This window comes from Macrotis lagotis, chromosome 1, assembly GCF_037893015.1.
Source record: "Macrotis lagotis isolate mMagLag1 chromosome 1, bilby.v1.9.chrom.fasta, whole genome shotgun sequence".
NCBI classification, from domain to species: Eukaryota; Metazoa; Chordata; class Mammalia; order Peramelemorphia; family Peramelidae; genus Macrotis; species Macrotis lagotis.
In genome coordinates, this window is record NC_133658.1 from 686,990,300 (window position 1) to 687,005,999 (window position 15,700).

At 36.0% G+C, this 15,700-nt stretch overlaps 1 long non-coding RNA gene across 1 annotated transcript in view; it reads right to left on the reverse strand.

Annotated features, from left to right (window-relative positions):
* Positions 1–15,700, reverse strand: part of LOC141523212 (uncharacterized) — a 79,847-nt gene that overhangs the window by 59,425 nt on the left and 4,722 nt on the right. Inside the window, exon 2 of the long non-coding RNA XR_012478404.1 lies at positions 6,787–6,961. This is a non-coding gene — a long non-coding RNA (uncharacterized LOC141523212). The remainder of the gene's footprint in view (positions 1–6,786; positions 6,962–15,700) is intronic.

The following is a 15,700-nucleotide window of genomic DNA, read 5'->3' on the forward strand; positions in this document are numbered from 1 at the left end:
AGTGGCTCTTCTCCCTGTCAAATCCAACCCCTATACTTCTACCTTTGAATTCCACCCCCCCCCCCATTTGTCTCCTGGAACTTGGTTCTTGATCACTCTCTGTCTCTATTTCTGTCTCTGTCTGGATCTCCTCCATTCTTTCTCTCTCTCTATCTTTCTGCCTGTATGGAATCTTTTTGTTGTTCCTATATGGTTAGATTCATCAAAAAAGGATTCTATATATTAGATACTGGGCTGTAAAATTACAAGGAGCTAACAGAAAGATGCTGTGAACTGATAAACTAGAAGAGTTTAAGGGACCCCTTATTCAAATGGATGGGAGATGTCCATACCCCTGTATTAATTGCATAGCTTTTCCAAAAGTAGTCAAAGAAGTCCTTTTAATCTTACCTTCTGAGTTAAGGGAGGTCCTAGGAGGGAGGATACTGTTAGTATAATAGAGAAATTTGAACAACCAACTTCCATGAATGGGGAAATGAATAGTTACAAATGTATCTCCAAGATGCACTAATGCTTCTTCCCTGGTAGAAAGTGTCATTAATAAGGATATTTGAAATGATGAATAATAGCAGGACATTGCTCGCACTCTCCCTAAACAAATACCTATAATTATGATAATCTGAAATAAGTAAGAACAAAGCAGAAAATAGGAGTAAGCAAATCCAAAATGAGACAGCATACACACAATGAACAATAGTTTCTAAGAACATCAATTCTTCTCCTACAGATCCATATGCTTTTATATTCTTCTTGTTTACCTTCTATCTACACAGTGAAACCAAGAAGGCATGTCCCATAGGTATTCATGAGTGTATATTTTATATGTCCATGTCCACATTCGTAATCTACCAGAGGTCCCAGCAGTCGGTCAAGGATGTCAGCAAGGAGCTTCAATATATTCAATCCAAGAAAGGAGGGAACCCACATAGGGGCTACAGTTAGAATTTGATGCATTATTTCTCTCTAAGCTCTCTTTGGACCATTTTCAGGCAACTTAGGCCTGAGATGTAAAGGATGTCTTTGCCCTCAGTTTCCTTATCTATAAAATGCAGAATATAGACATAAGGGGGTGGTTAGGTAGCACAGTGGATAGAGCACCTGCCCTGGAGTCAGGAGTACCTGAGTTCAAATCTGGCCTCAGAAATTTAATAATTACCTAGCTGTGTGGCCTTGGACAAACCACTTAACCCCGTTGCCTTGCAAAAGCCTAAAAAAAAGAATATAGACATAATATATATGCTTCGAAGCACATATGGAAATGGAACATGCCTCTTGATTTCTTTCTGTGGGTGGACCTAGTGAGCCTTTAAGAAAGCCCGTAATATACTAGAGCAAAGTTATGGATAAGAGTTGCATGAGATACACATCTCATACAACTATCTGTTGTGCAGTCATGTCCTACCCTTCATGACCCTGTGGATCATACTATACATGGAGTTTTCTTCACATTGAAGTAAAGTACTCTTTCCTTCTCTAGTGGATTAAGGTGAACAGAGATTAAATGACTTGCAATATAGCTAGTAAACGTCTGAAGCTAGATTTGAACTTAGGTCTTCCTAACTCCAGGCCTGATGCTCTATCCAATGAGCCATCAACTGCTTCAAAATGTGGACATAGGCACAAGATATACATTTGAGAGCATATTTGAGAGACATTCTTTCTTAATTTCCTTTTGTAGCTCTCATAAAATTTGATCAGACATGGATGAGAGTTGTTGCATAGGATGGGCAAAGATACATTGGAGTCTATATCCTTAGAGAGACAATTCTATACCAGTGAAATCTCCAAACTATTGGAATACTGGCACAGAGGCAGAGAAGATTGTCATCTGAGATACAGGCATAAAGTTTCCTATATTTCCATGAGATTTTCAATACTATAATACTTCTAAGAAGAGGTCATTGGAGAAAATTGCCACATAATGCCTATAACCCTATTTTAAACCTCAAAAATCCTTCTTAGAGGCTATATTATTGGAGAATATAACCACATAGGATTAGCATTTTAATGTTTGTTTAAAAAGATTTTCCTTTTTTCTGAATTTCTCTCAACACCTCCTCCCCACTGACACATTCTCACAGCCTCCTCTCCTCCCAAACACTCACAGACATACACTAAAAGTGGTGGCAGATTTGAGATTCTGTGAGATCCTGACTTATTTTAACTCTGGATACAATCAGCAGCAATACAACCTTTGCAACAATGCAGCCTGAGCATCCAATAAGGCTGCCATGGCCCTCTAGGGATGGACCCACTGAAGCTAAAAGCCCTCTAACTGCTGAAAACAAAAAAGTATACACTTTAGCCTCCCCACCAGGCTATAGATTGGCAATCTAGCTAATGACTGTGTTATGTGTTATGTGTGAAACCATCAAGTCAATAGTGCCACTCATATATCTTTGCCTTAAAGATTTCAGAAGTTTCTCACTTTCCTAAGCCATCTGGAAATTCTCCAAAGAGTTATTTAGTAGGTGACTGACTTTTTTTAGCAAAATACTAGGACCTATATATCTACGTGAGTGCCATTCCCTTCAAAGTTGTCACCTTGGGAGGTTGTTCACTTAATCTAACAATGCAGTCACTGATTTAAGCCTTTTTGGAGTATCTCTATTGAAATTGCCTTCAGAGTCAGCAGCACCTTCTCCTTAATAGCTTCATAAGGGGCAAATCTGCCTTAGAAGGCAGATTTGGTTTTTTAAAACCAGCACAAGTTTTTTGAAAACACTCTACTATTAAGTGGTAAAGTGTTAAAAATAGAACATAGTATTTGTTAGCAAGAATTACTGTGTGATTATTCAGTTATAAGGTCCTTCTTACTATTGCTTATCTATTGTACTTCATCTCCTACTTTATTGCCTTCACAAAGGCTGCTGTGCCATATGCCTAGAATGCACTTCATCTATGTGTGTGTGTGTGTGTGTGTGTGTGTGTGTGTGTGTGTGTGTGTGTGTGTGGTAAATGCTATCTTGGCCATATCTATTTCAGGCATTATCAAGGGGAGCAGGAAAGCAGGAATTACTTTGTAGTCAGTCAGAAATCTCAAGTCCTAACCTCTTCACCATTTTCATCTTTATTTTAAAAAAATCTTTATTATTTTTATTTAAATATTTTCTTTGTCTCTCCAGTCAATGAATGTAATGAAGCTGTTACCACATCACTTTATTAGATTGTATATACTATTGTTTGAATACAACATTGAAAGTAGGTAAATGAGAATACCAGGAGGGCAAAGGATTAGATTTCAAATTGAAGCATTTTTTCAGAGTGAGATTTTTGGTTGGGGTTTGGAGCTAAAACTCAGTTGTCAATCCTTTTTGTAAGTTCCCAGAGAGAGAGAATTCATTTATTGGGGGTTCTCTAAACAAATTAGTAGGTAGCATTGTGGGACAGCTGACTTGATGGGCTGACAGTGAGACAGGTTGTCGCCATTTCCTCAGACTAGTTGAAAGGAAAAATCATTTCCTCCAGAGAAGAAAGAGGCCAAAGAACTGGTTAGAGGGAAAGTCACACCTAAAAATAAAGAGTAGCTTAGGCCCCAAAAAGAAATGGGAGTAGGAGTAGGAAGGGAAAAATGAGTTACTATGATCCGCTTACCTGCTCACAGCTATAGCTGTTATTGTTCAAATATTTCTTACTGCTAGTGAACCTGTGGACCATACTGTCCATGGAATTTTCTCAGCCAAGATATTGGAGTAGTTTACCATTTCCTTTTCCAGTGGATTAAGGCAAATGATTTGCCCAGAGAGACACACAGCTAATAAATATTTGGGGTCACATTTGAACTCAGATCTGACTCTAGGTAAGTCTCTTAATTCTGTTTACCTCATTTTCTCATCTATAAAATTAACTGGAAAAGAAAATAACAAACCATTCCAATATTTTTGCCAAAAAAAACCCCAAGGTGCAGCTAGGTGGTGCAGTGGATAGAGCACTGGCCCTGGAGTCAGGAGTACCTAAGTTCAAATCTGGCCTCAGACATTTAATAATTACCTAGCTGTGTGGCCTTGGCCAAGTCACTTAACCCCATTGCCTAGCAAAAAAAACTAAAAAAAAAAGGGAGGATCATGAAGAGTCAGACATTACTGAAAAGAACAACTTCCTGACTCCAAGTCCTGTTTTCTGTCCACTGAACCATCTAGTTGCCTACAGCTATACCTACAGCATCACAGTTGCTATAAATACCTGTGTTATAGATAGATAGATAGATAGATAGATAGATAGATAGATGGATAGATGGATAGATGGATAGATGGATAGATGGATAGATAGATGGATAGATGAATAGATGAATGGATGGATGGATGGATAGATAGATATTAAATATGTTTAATTAACTATGCTTACTAAGCTAAATATACTTTTTATGTACTTAATATGTGTGCATGTGATCTGCCTCCAAAAAAATATGTACCTTTCCAGGTACCTTGGTACCTGGTACACAATTGGCACCAAATAAATGCCTTTCAATTAAATGACTAGGAATGATACAATTGACTTTTTTTTTGCATTGATAGTAAACTAATTCTGGAGATCTGTTAAGATGTTAACTTTACATGACAATAATCATTTAGAAAATTATTTTGATATTTGTTTCCAAAATCAGTCAAATATCATTGCCCTCAAAAAGAAACTTGTCCCATTTATCACAATTGTCCTCATTTAGGAAAATCAATCTTATAAATTTTATAACTCTTATAAATTTTTGTCCTTCCCCACCTCCATTTCTTGGAACTGAGTTTCATCTAAGGCTCAACTCAAAAATTACAATCTAGAGGCTGCTAGGTGGCACAGTGGATAGAGCACAGGCCTTGAAGTCAGGAGGACTTGAGTTTAAATGCTGCCTCAGACAATTAATAATCACCTAGCTGTGACCTTGGGCAATTCACCTTACCCCATTGCCTTGCAAAAAAAAAAACAAAAAAAAAAGAAAGAGAAGAATTACATTCTAAAAATGGTCTTTCTGGATCCAGTTATTAGAGTTTCTCAAACCACCCCCAGAAATTACTTTGTTGATATTTTGTTTGATATTTTGCACTATGTTCAGGTTGTTCTACTCCAGTAGAAATTACTTTGTTGATATTTTGTTTGATATTTTGCACTATGTTCAGGTTGTTCTACTCCAGTAGAATGTCTTAAGCCATCTTGAGAAATACAACCATTTTCACCTTGTTTTTTTGCATTCCTAAGCCTCTAGGGGTACATAATAGGCATGTAATAAATGCTTTGGGGTGAGGTGTTATTGGGGTTACTTGACTTGTCCAAGGTCACAAAGCTTGTAAGTGTCTAAAGCTGGATTGAACTCAGATCCTCCTGACTCCAGACCAAGAGCTGCCCCATAATAAATGAATGTTGAATTGAATTGAATTGAATTGAAAAGTACTTCATATATTATTATGGACACCAAAGTTAAGAAATGTGGCAAATATCCTCATGCTCAGTAAAAGAAATCAGGCAATGGATCTAAATCTTATCCATCTTCAAATCCTCTTTTCTTCATGAAGCTTTCCTTAACAACTTCCTTCCACCTTGATTTCTCCCTTCTCTGAATTACTTCCACACTGAGTTAATACTCATTTGTTTCACATAGCTTAATACTTAATTGTTCTCCATATAAGATCTGGTTTCAAATTCTGCCTTTGGCTTATTATCTCTATGATGTTGAGCAGATCATTTAAAATTTCTAGCCCAGAGTTTCCTCAATTATAAAATTATGGTATTGGATTAGGTCAACTCTCCATTTCACAGATACTCCTAAAATCTTATGATCTTATAAAATCTCTCCATGGGACAAATGCAATACTTTTAAGTCTTAATTGGTCTCCTCATCTCAAGTCTCTTCCCCATCTAATGAATTTTTCACATTGCTGCCAGATTTATCCTTCTAGCACACAAGTCAAACCACAATACTCTGTTATTCAAAAACTTTGGTAGCTTCCCATTGACTACCAAGTAAAGTACAAGTTCCTTACCTTGATATTCAAGGCTTTATATTTTGAGCCTTTTCTCATTTTACTCCCCTTCACATACATTTTGTTCTAGCCAAATAGGAATCATCCTATGAATTTGTTTCATCTTTTCCCTCCTCTTCCTCCTTTTTCCTTTGCACTCTCCCTAGTTCATTATACACTCTTTCTAAAATATTGTCTCTCTTTTTCCTTATCCCCATCTACCAGCTTCTTCATGCTCAGTTGGAAGTGTCTTCTCCCTCAATTGATACAGAAATGTAGATATGGATATGTGTTTTGTGTGTGTCTGTGTGTGTGTGTGTGTGTGTGTGTGTCTGTGTGTCTGTGTCTGAAGTATGTAGATCTGTATTCTTAATCACTCATTTATTCAACCTTCCTTTGTAACACATTTAAAATTAGTTCAGATAGAGAAAGAAGACAACTTTTTAGGACTCAGGGTAGTGTCCTGGAATTAAGAAAATTCCTGGACTCGTGAAAAACAGACATAAGAAGAACTGTATTTATAATATCTCTTGCCCCCTTTGATTTACAAATGATTGTAAATTTTCTTGAAGACAGATATAGGAGTTGTTTTTTTTCCTATGAATCACCTCCAGTTAATATGCCATTGATTTTGCTTGATTCCCTTAATTTAAAAACCACCTCCCAGGGGTGGCTAGGTGGCATAGTGGATAAAGCATCGGCCTTGGAGTCAGGAGTACCTGGGTTCAAATCTAATCTCAGACATTTAGTAATTGCCTAGCTGTGTGGCCTTGGGCAGGCCACTTAACCTCATTTTCATTTGCCTTGCAAAAAACAAACAAACAAACAAAAAACCCACCTCCAGATGTCATTGTTCTTCTTCAAGAATAAAGGACAGGGTGGCTAGGTGGCGCAGTGGATAAAGCACCAGCCCTGGAGTCAGGAGTACCTGGGTTCAAATCGGAACCCAGACACTTAATGATTGCCTAGCTGTGTGGCCTTGGGCAAGCACACCCCATTTGCCTTGCAAAATCCTAAAAAAAAAAAAAAAAAAGAATAAAGTACAAACAACCTGTGACAATAAAAACACACACATATAAATACTTAATAAATGTGCATTGAATGAATAAATTTGAGTGATTATTATTGATCTCATCTCTCCAACTAGGATATAAACTTTTGACAGTAGGGGCCAAAATCTACATTTCTTTTTTGTCAAATGAAACATCTAACATACATGGGGCACTCAAAAAGTAATTGTTGATTAGAGATGTTTGAGAAAATAGACACTATTTTTAAAAAATAAAATAAATTAGGTACCATCCTACTTGAAAGGAGATGAGCTGGTTGAATCCTATTCAATCCTAAGATTATACATAAAGGATAAAGAAACTATACCAAGGGATTCTTTGTTTATTGTACCCTCTCTCACTAGTTCTTTCTCTGTGTCTCTTTCTCCTTAGTGATACTGTTTCTTTTTTCCCAGCTGCTAAATAGAGTGAGGCAGACAACTCTGCATCCCATCACGGGGATCTTTGTTTAATTTGAGATGAGTGTTACATTACTCATTGCTTTGAGTCCTCTTTGATCCACAAACATTTGCTTCTTTTATCCCCCTGTAGTGCATACATTAGTGTACTAAATGTTTCTTGGCCTTGCTGCCTTTTAGATGCTGTCAGAGATTATTTATTTGAGGAAACAGATGGAAATCTTATTTATAACAAAATAATTAGTATTTGGTTGGTCCAAGTTTATGCCTTCGATATTTTGAAAATTATACCAAAAGAGCATTGCTAACATTGTGTGTTGCCTCTTAAAGTAAACAGAGTGTGACAGCCTTTGTTTTACCTAAATTTTTTTTGATCACTTAGTTTCCTAAAGTGATCTGAAGATAAAGGGAACAGAAGTGAGAGTAGATACTTAAGTTAAAAAAAAAAATGAAGTAATAAATGCCATCTGTATAAAAACTGGAAAGGCATAGTCAACATAATTTAAAATAAATATAAGGGGAAAGATTTTTGAAGAAACTAGATGAATTTAAAATGAAGGAAAAGAACTTTGTAAAATTCATAGGTATCCTGGGAACCTAAATAGGGATCCAGAAGTCATTGACTTCCTTACTTCCCCTGGATCAACTCTCATTATGTCTGTATTTCACAAGTCCAGGAATTTTCTCAATTATAGGGCACCACCCTAACTCCTAAAAAAAGCTGTCTTCTTTCTCTGCCTGGAATAATTTTAACTGTGATACAAAGGAAGATATGAATTAAAGATAATGTTTTCACTATTTCTCATAAATCTGCTTTAATAAACTACGTAAAACATTTTTTCTAACAATTATTCTTCACTAAATATCACCTAAAAACTCTCGCTTCACTAATACTTTCAAAAATATTTTAAATATTAGTCATCGAATCATAAAGCTAAGTAAAGATCATAGGAAGTCATTCTGTGAAGCTTAAAAACTTATTCATGTGCTTTCCCCTCAATGATATATCATTTTTTTAAAAATCATGTTATTTTAGATCATCTTCAAATGTTTCCTATTTCTCATATACCTACGGATATATCTATGAAAGTGAAGATTTTTGACTGAAATAACTAGTCACAACTCCATCAAAACAATTCAGTCAATGAACAAATATCTACTAAGAACCTAATATGTACCATGCTTTTTATTGGGCATTGGGCATTGGGCATTGGGCATTGGGCATTGGGGAGACAAAGACAAAAGTAAACTAATCCTTACTCTCATGAAGCTTCCATTCTAATGACAGAAACAGTGTGTGTGTGTGTGTGTGTGTGTGTGTGTGTGTGTGTGTGTAAAATTCTTTACACAATAGATACAAAATAATATGAAATTATTTGTGGAAGAAGGAAACTACAAGCTAAGGGATCAGGAAAACCTTTCTGTAGAAGGTGATGCTTAAGTAGTCTTGAAAGAAATGATGGAGACCACAAAGCAGAGGTAAAGAGCAAAAATATTCCGTGTGTTGGGACAATTAAATATATTGAGATAGGAAACAGAATGTAGCATGTGAGGAACAGCAAATAGGTCAGTGTAACTGAATTGTTGGATCTAAGAAAGGTAAATAATATAAAAGAAAAGCAGATTGTGAAAAGCTTTTAAAACTAAATAAAGATTATATTTGATCTTAAAGATAATAAGGAACCATTGGAGTTTAGTGGAAAGGGGGTGATGTGGTCACATTTGTTCTTTTGTAAAATCACTTGGATAGATGTGGAGAGTAACTTTTAGGTAAAGATAGCTATTTGAGCATAGAGAAGATAATATATATGAAAGTTGTTGGAGAGATAAGATAAAGATTTTTCAATGGATTGGTTATATGGTGATGAGTGGTGAGTCAAGAAAGAACTTGAGGCAGTGAATGAACATGGGTAACTGAAAACATGATGAAAACCTGAACAGCAATAGAGAAGTCTGAAAGAAGTTTTAGGGGAATGACAATGAGTTCTGTTTTAGAAATATTTATTTTTAAATGCTTATGAGATATTTAGTTCAAAATGTCTAATAGTTTATGATGTGGGATTGTTCATGAGAGACATAACTGGATATATAAATGTTGATCATTGATATGACCATTGATGCTATTGCCCAGTGAGGGAGTAATGGAAGAAAAGAGGAAAATATTCATGACAAATGTGAGTCACATCCACAAATTAGCAGGTATGACGCAAGGAACCTGCAATGTAGACTAGTAGCATTCAGAGAGGTAAGTAGATACCCAAGAGAGAGCAGTGTCACAAAAACCAGAGAAAAGAGAATATCCAAGAGGAATGAATGGTTAATAGTGTCATGCTAAACCTAGATCAAGAAAAAGAATTCAGAAGAAAAGGAAAGAGAGGGAAAGGAAAGAGAATAAACACTTATATAGAACCTATTCCTCCTGGATCACTGCTCTATGCCCTTACCTGTCATGACAGGTAGACTTGGTATACCCCAATTAAATGATCACTTATATCATTCAGGGTTACCCAAGACAGGAAGATCAGAATAGAGAGGTCTGAGACAAAATGATCCACTGAAGAGGCATTCTTTCCAAGAAAACTCCATGGTCTATACTAAAATGATAAAAGAGATGACATCAGAAAATTAGTCCTTCAAACAGGAAGATGTTCAATACCCTATGGGGAAGAACAGAGGACTAATGAAATGACTGGAACAAAACTGATAGGAAAATCTGATACTGTAGAGATCAATATCGTTTAGGAATCTGGAATGTGACATCTAACTCAAGTTAAGCTACATGTGTTGAAAGAGGAAATGGAAAGATGAAATACTGATATTTTGTGTATCAGTGAACTTAAATGGATATGAATGGATGAATTTAATCCAAATTCTAAAGCTTAAACACTTTGACCACATAACGAGAAAACAGGCTTCACTGGAAAAGACCCTGATGTTGAAAAAAAGATTGAAGACAAAAGGAAAATGAAACAGAAGAGTATAAAATGGACAAATAGTGTCATGGAAACAAGGAACATGAACGTAGATAGACATCAAGAAATGGGGAGGCTAGAAGGGCTTGAAATCCTATGGTCTATGGGGTCACAAAGATGGACATGACTGAATGAATGAACAATAACAACACAAACTATGGCTCTGTGCTAAATACTTTACAAATGTTATCTCATTTGAGCCTTACAAAAACCCCCCAGAATCAATGCTGAATTCCCTTTTTATTGAAGTAGTAAAGGATAAGTGACTTGCTCAGGGTCACACTAGCTAATAAATAAATACCTGAGGCTAGATTTGAACTCAGATCTTCCTGCTTCTAAACCTAGCCCTCTAGTGACAGTGTCTCCTAGCTGCCTCTAAGCTACCCCTCAAAGAGGTCATTGGAGTTAGGAAATAATCAATTTCAATAAATAACTGTCTTGAAGTAAGTTTTTTTATTTTTTTAAATGAATTATTTTGACTTCATGAAGACTGTCCTTAATCACTCTTGATTGTTTTTGCTTGTTATGTTCCTTTTTGCTATAGTAGAACAATGAGAAATAACCCAATAACCAAAACAGGCAGAGATTGTATTTCCCTGATCAAGCCTACATTCACTTATCTACTTTGTTAGTACATTTCTGATTTTGAATACCCATGTTCAAATTCAGCCTCTGCAAATCACAATCTCTCTAGGGCTCATGTTTTTTATATATTAAAAAGGGACATTAATCTGTGCTCTACCTCTCTCATAGTTGCTGTGAGAATTAAATATAATTATAAGTATGAAATTATTTTGAAAGCATAACACATGATATCATTATATATATATATACATATATATTATACATATATATATTCTCTTATCACTGGATCCATACTGGGAATCAGCAGCATTCAAGTTATTGTTCAAAGAGTAGACAAAGACACAAACTTTGACTATTTGGAGTACAATTAAAATTAGATATTGTAGTTCAGTTTTCTTTGCATTGGGGTTGAATAGATCTGTAAACCTAAAAAGTACCTTGAAAGGTCATTCAAGTGAATTTCATTTCATTTAACAAAAAAAAAAAAATGGAAATGACTAATATTGCGTTCCCCATACTGGTGAAAATAGCAATGATGGAAGTTCCAGGTCTAAGGATATAAGGGAAAGTGACCTATCTTTGTATCTGGGGATTTAAGGACAATTGCAGGATAGATGAAAACTCTGACAGTCCTTAAACCTCAGCATGTGAAGTGAGGGTATATATGTGTGATGCTCATGGATGCACAGATATTCATATTTGTATGCCCATTTTTTTCCTATAATGGTTTTCTTTTGTCTCTATGTTGCAGAGAAAACTAAGTCACAAGTTATGTGACTTGATTGTGTCACGGAGCCACTTGCCAGTCTATGAAACTGTGCACCTCTTTCTAGAATAATATGTTTAAAGGCACAAAACAAATACAAAGGATTCCAAAGGAAACCTGTCAATATTTCTCATCTCTCTAGGAAATCACTTAGTTTTCACAGGTGACCTCACACCTCTCCATTTAGTATAATTAGCTAACTTAAAGAATAGTTTGTTTGCCCTCTCATTCAATTTGCTAATGTCTTTCACTTCCATATGGTTCTCCTTATCTCTGCTCGGGCCTGAGGGGAAATATCTCTCAGTAAAAGTACCAAAGGTGCTGAATTGTTAAGGAGCCTGACCCACTCTTAGTCTTCTGTATGTGCTCCCCAGGTGAAAATGGAAGCAAATAGATGAGGTTATACACTGATTTGTGATCTGAAATCTCCTGGGCAGAAAAACCTTCCTTGGAAATTTTGAATTCAAAATTATGTGTGTGCACACATTTATAAGTGTTTGTGTGTATAATACATATGTATATATATATATATATTATTATATATATATATATATATAAATTTCAAAGTACCATTTACTGGAAGGTCAGTACCTGCTAAAGGAACAAACAAACTTCATCAGCATTTTTCTTTTTTTTTTAAGTTTTTTTGCAAGGCAAATAGAGTTGTGTCTTGCCCAAGATCACACAGCTATGTAATTATTAAGTGTCTGAGACTGTATTTGAACCCAGGTACTCCTGACTCCAGGGCTGGTGCTTTATCCACTGTGCCACCTAGCTGCCCCATCAACATTTTTCTAAGGAAACTTTGAGAAGGCTTAAAGAGAAGGCCATAAGAGAAATTGCAAACTATCCCTGGACTCCAAAAAGAGAAATCAGAAAAGCAGGAAACTGAACTCTTTACTTATCTTTGTCTTCTACTCTTCAATTCCTATGAGAAGTATTCAAGAGAGAGAGAGAGAGAGACAAAAAAGGTAAAAAGAAATTTGGGAACAATTTACCAAGTTTAAAGATAAAAAGATGTCAAAGAAAACTAGAAAGAACCGATATTTGGGAGCAGAGGGGAGAGAATAATTTCTGTCAAATGATATTATAATGTTGTGAGCATATCACATTCATGATAAATTATTATTATTGTGGAACAGATGGATGAATCTCAATCATTATCCTATGATGGAAGATTAAACATTTTCTTACATTCTATTCATCAAATTAAGTATTTTTTTCCTCACAACAAAGGACAATACATCAATTTTGTCTATAGTTTTTATAACTTTAGCAAGAAACAGTAAGTCATGATTTATATCCTGACATTAGATATAAAACAAGAAGTGCAGGTTTATCCTGGTATCACCTCCATACTTCATTCATTACATTCTGGTTTCCAAGTTTCCACTTTCTTTTTTCCCCTTCTTTTCCCTTTCCTTCCCATCTCATTTCTCTTTCTTTGTCTCTCTGCTTTGGGTTCATTGTGTGTTTGTGTGTGTGTGTGTGTGTGTGTGTGTGTGTGTGTGTGTGTGTGTCTGTGTGTCTGTGTGTCTGTGTGTCTGTGACTCTTTGTTTCTCTGTTTCTCTTACACACACACACACACACACACACACACACACATCTTATTATCTTTCTCTTACAAATTCACACTTTTTCTGTCAAAGGTAGCACCATTCCTCCAATCTACTACTTTGTGTAAACTCAACACTATCCTCAACTTCTCATTCTCATTCATCCTGCAAGTCTAATCAATTTCTAAATCTTGCTATTTCTACCTCCACAATATTTCTTATATACAACCCCTTTTCTCTGATGTTGAAGCTTTATCCTTCATTCTTGAAGACCATGACATCAGGGAAGTGATGCCATGACATAAAGATGAATTGGATTTGAGTGAGGGGGTATTGTGCTAAGTCATTCATTAACTTAATCTTCTCTTCCTCCACCAGAGTCATCTGGGTCCAGTGGCCGGACATGAATCAGGACTAGATGTGAGGTAATCAGGGTTAAGTGATTTACCCAAGGTCACATAGCTCGTAAGTGTCCAGTGTCTAAGGCTAAATTCGAACTCCCATCTTCCTGACTCCAAAGGACTGCTCAATCCATTGGATCACCTAGCTGCCCTTGTCTCTAATCACAGAGCTAATAAACATCCCCCTCTAAACTAAGGCAATGGTCTCCTAATCAGTCTCCTTGATTCCAATCTACTCTATCCTCACATCATTACTCTACTTAATAAATATTAGTGGATCCTTATTTTTTCTATGTTAAAAGCATAAATTTCTTCTGTTTAGCTGCTCCTACCTCTATTTTCAATTTCATTATACATTACTCCCTTTCCTTGATACTCCATGATTAATCAAAAGACCTTCTCTCTATTACTCACACTTGTTATTCTATTCCATCCCTACCCTGCTATCACCACCTTTACATTATCCATCCTCCATTCCAGAAATACACTGTCTCCTCAATCATGTTTTAGTTTTTCTCTCTTCCAGATATAGTTTAGACTCCTTTTATATTTTGCTAGTTCCCTCCCTCCAACCATCTTGTTCAACTACATTGTATTTATCTATTCTTTTTGTATTTATTTTGTATATATTCATGTATGTTCTTGTTGCCTCCCAAGATGGAATGAAAGAAGAGATTGTTTTCCATGAACAGACTGTGACACAGTAAACACTTAATAAAGACTTATTAACAGATTAATTGACAGAGCTGGATTGAATCCAGGTCCTCTGAATCGAAATTAGTTCCCCTTTCTTACCCTGGTGCTAAGCCATTTTTCCATAATGTACTATCTATTCTCCTACATGGAGAAAAGAAGGTCTCGGTACCACATAAAACTGTGTTGTTTTTTTTCATTTCTGTTTTGTTCTATAAAAATGTAAGACTAAGACACTAAATGAAAATACCATTCAGCCCTTTCTCCCTCTTCTCCCTCTTCCCCATGGCAGCCTTCCCTCTCAAAGTTATTCATTATAGCCACCTACATCATCTATAAGTTTTTCACATACTATACTTTCATTCAGATTGAATTAGAAATGTGAAAGCTGGACTATGCTGGAGTTCACTCTAATTGGTTCATGAGAGCTGATTGTTAAATTTTCCAAGTAAGAATTTACACTCTAGGAAAAAAAGGCAAAGGCTAGATATTATAACTTGATTTATTGTTTTGTTGCTTGTTTAGATTTAAGAAAATGATGGAGAAAATTTTAATATCATAGATTAAACTTAGAAGTATTTTGTGCACATTTTGTGTGTGTGATTGTTAAACATTTACCAGCACACCCCTGAGTGGAAAGTTCTAGATTAATGACAATCCAGATATTAATGGAGTTTGGAGAATTGTTCTTATACTTGGCAAGATAAATACCACTTACGAAGTATAATTATCAAAAATCAATAAAATATTCAAGAAGAAAATATCCAAAATTGTTATTTTACAAAAAAATTATATTTACTTACCTGTAAACATATATTCTGCATTCACCCTAATAGAAAAAAATCTTGAGGAAAATGACTGTTTCATTTTTTCCCCATTCACAAAGCCTAGCACAGTGTATTACAAAGAGCAGGTGCTTAATAAATGCTTGTCAAATTGAAATGGGGGGGGGGGGGGGTGGAGCCAAGATGGCAGCATGAAGGCAGCATTTCCCAGGAATTCCTTCTCCCTAAACTCAAAAAAAAAAAAAAAACAACAACAAATGATGACTCTAGCCAAAATTTAGAGGGGCAAAATCCACAGAAAGACTGAGTGATACATTTTCCCAGTCCAAGATAACTTAGAAGTTCCGTGGGAAAGGTGTGTTTCACCAGGACCAGGGTTGGGGAAAAAAGCCATGACTGCAGGGCAACCCAGCCCAGCCCAGCCTAGAGATCACAGGCAACAGCTTGAAGGGGCAGTGAGAGAACTCTGCTACACCAGAATGAGTGTGGAGTAAGGAGCACCAGCCCACAGAATCTGCGGCGAGA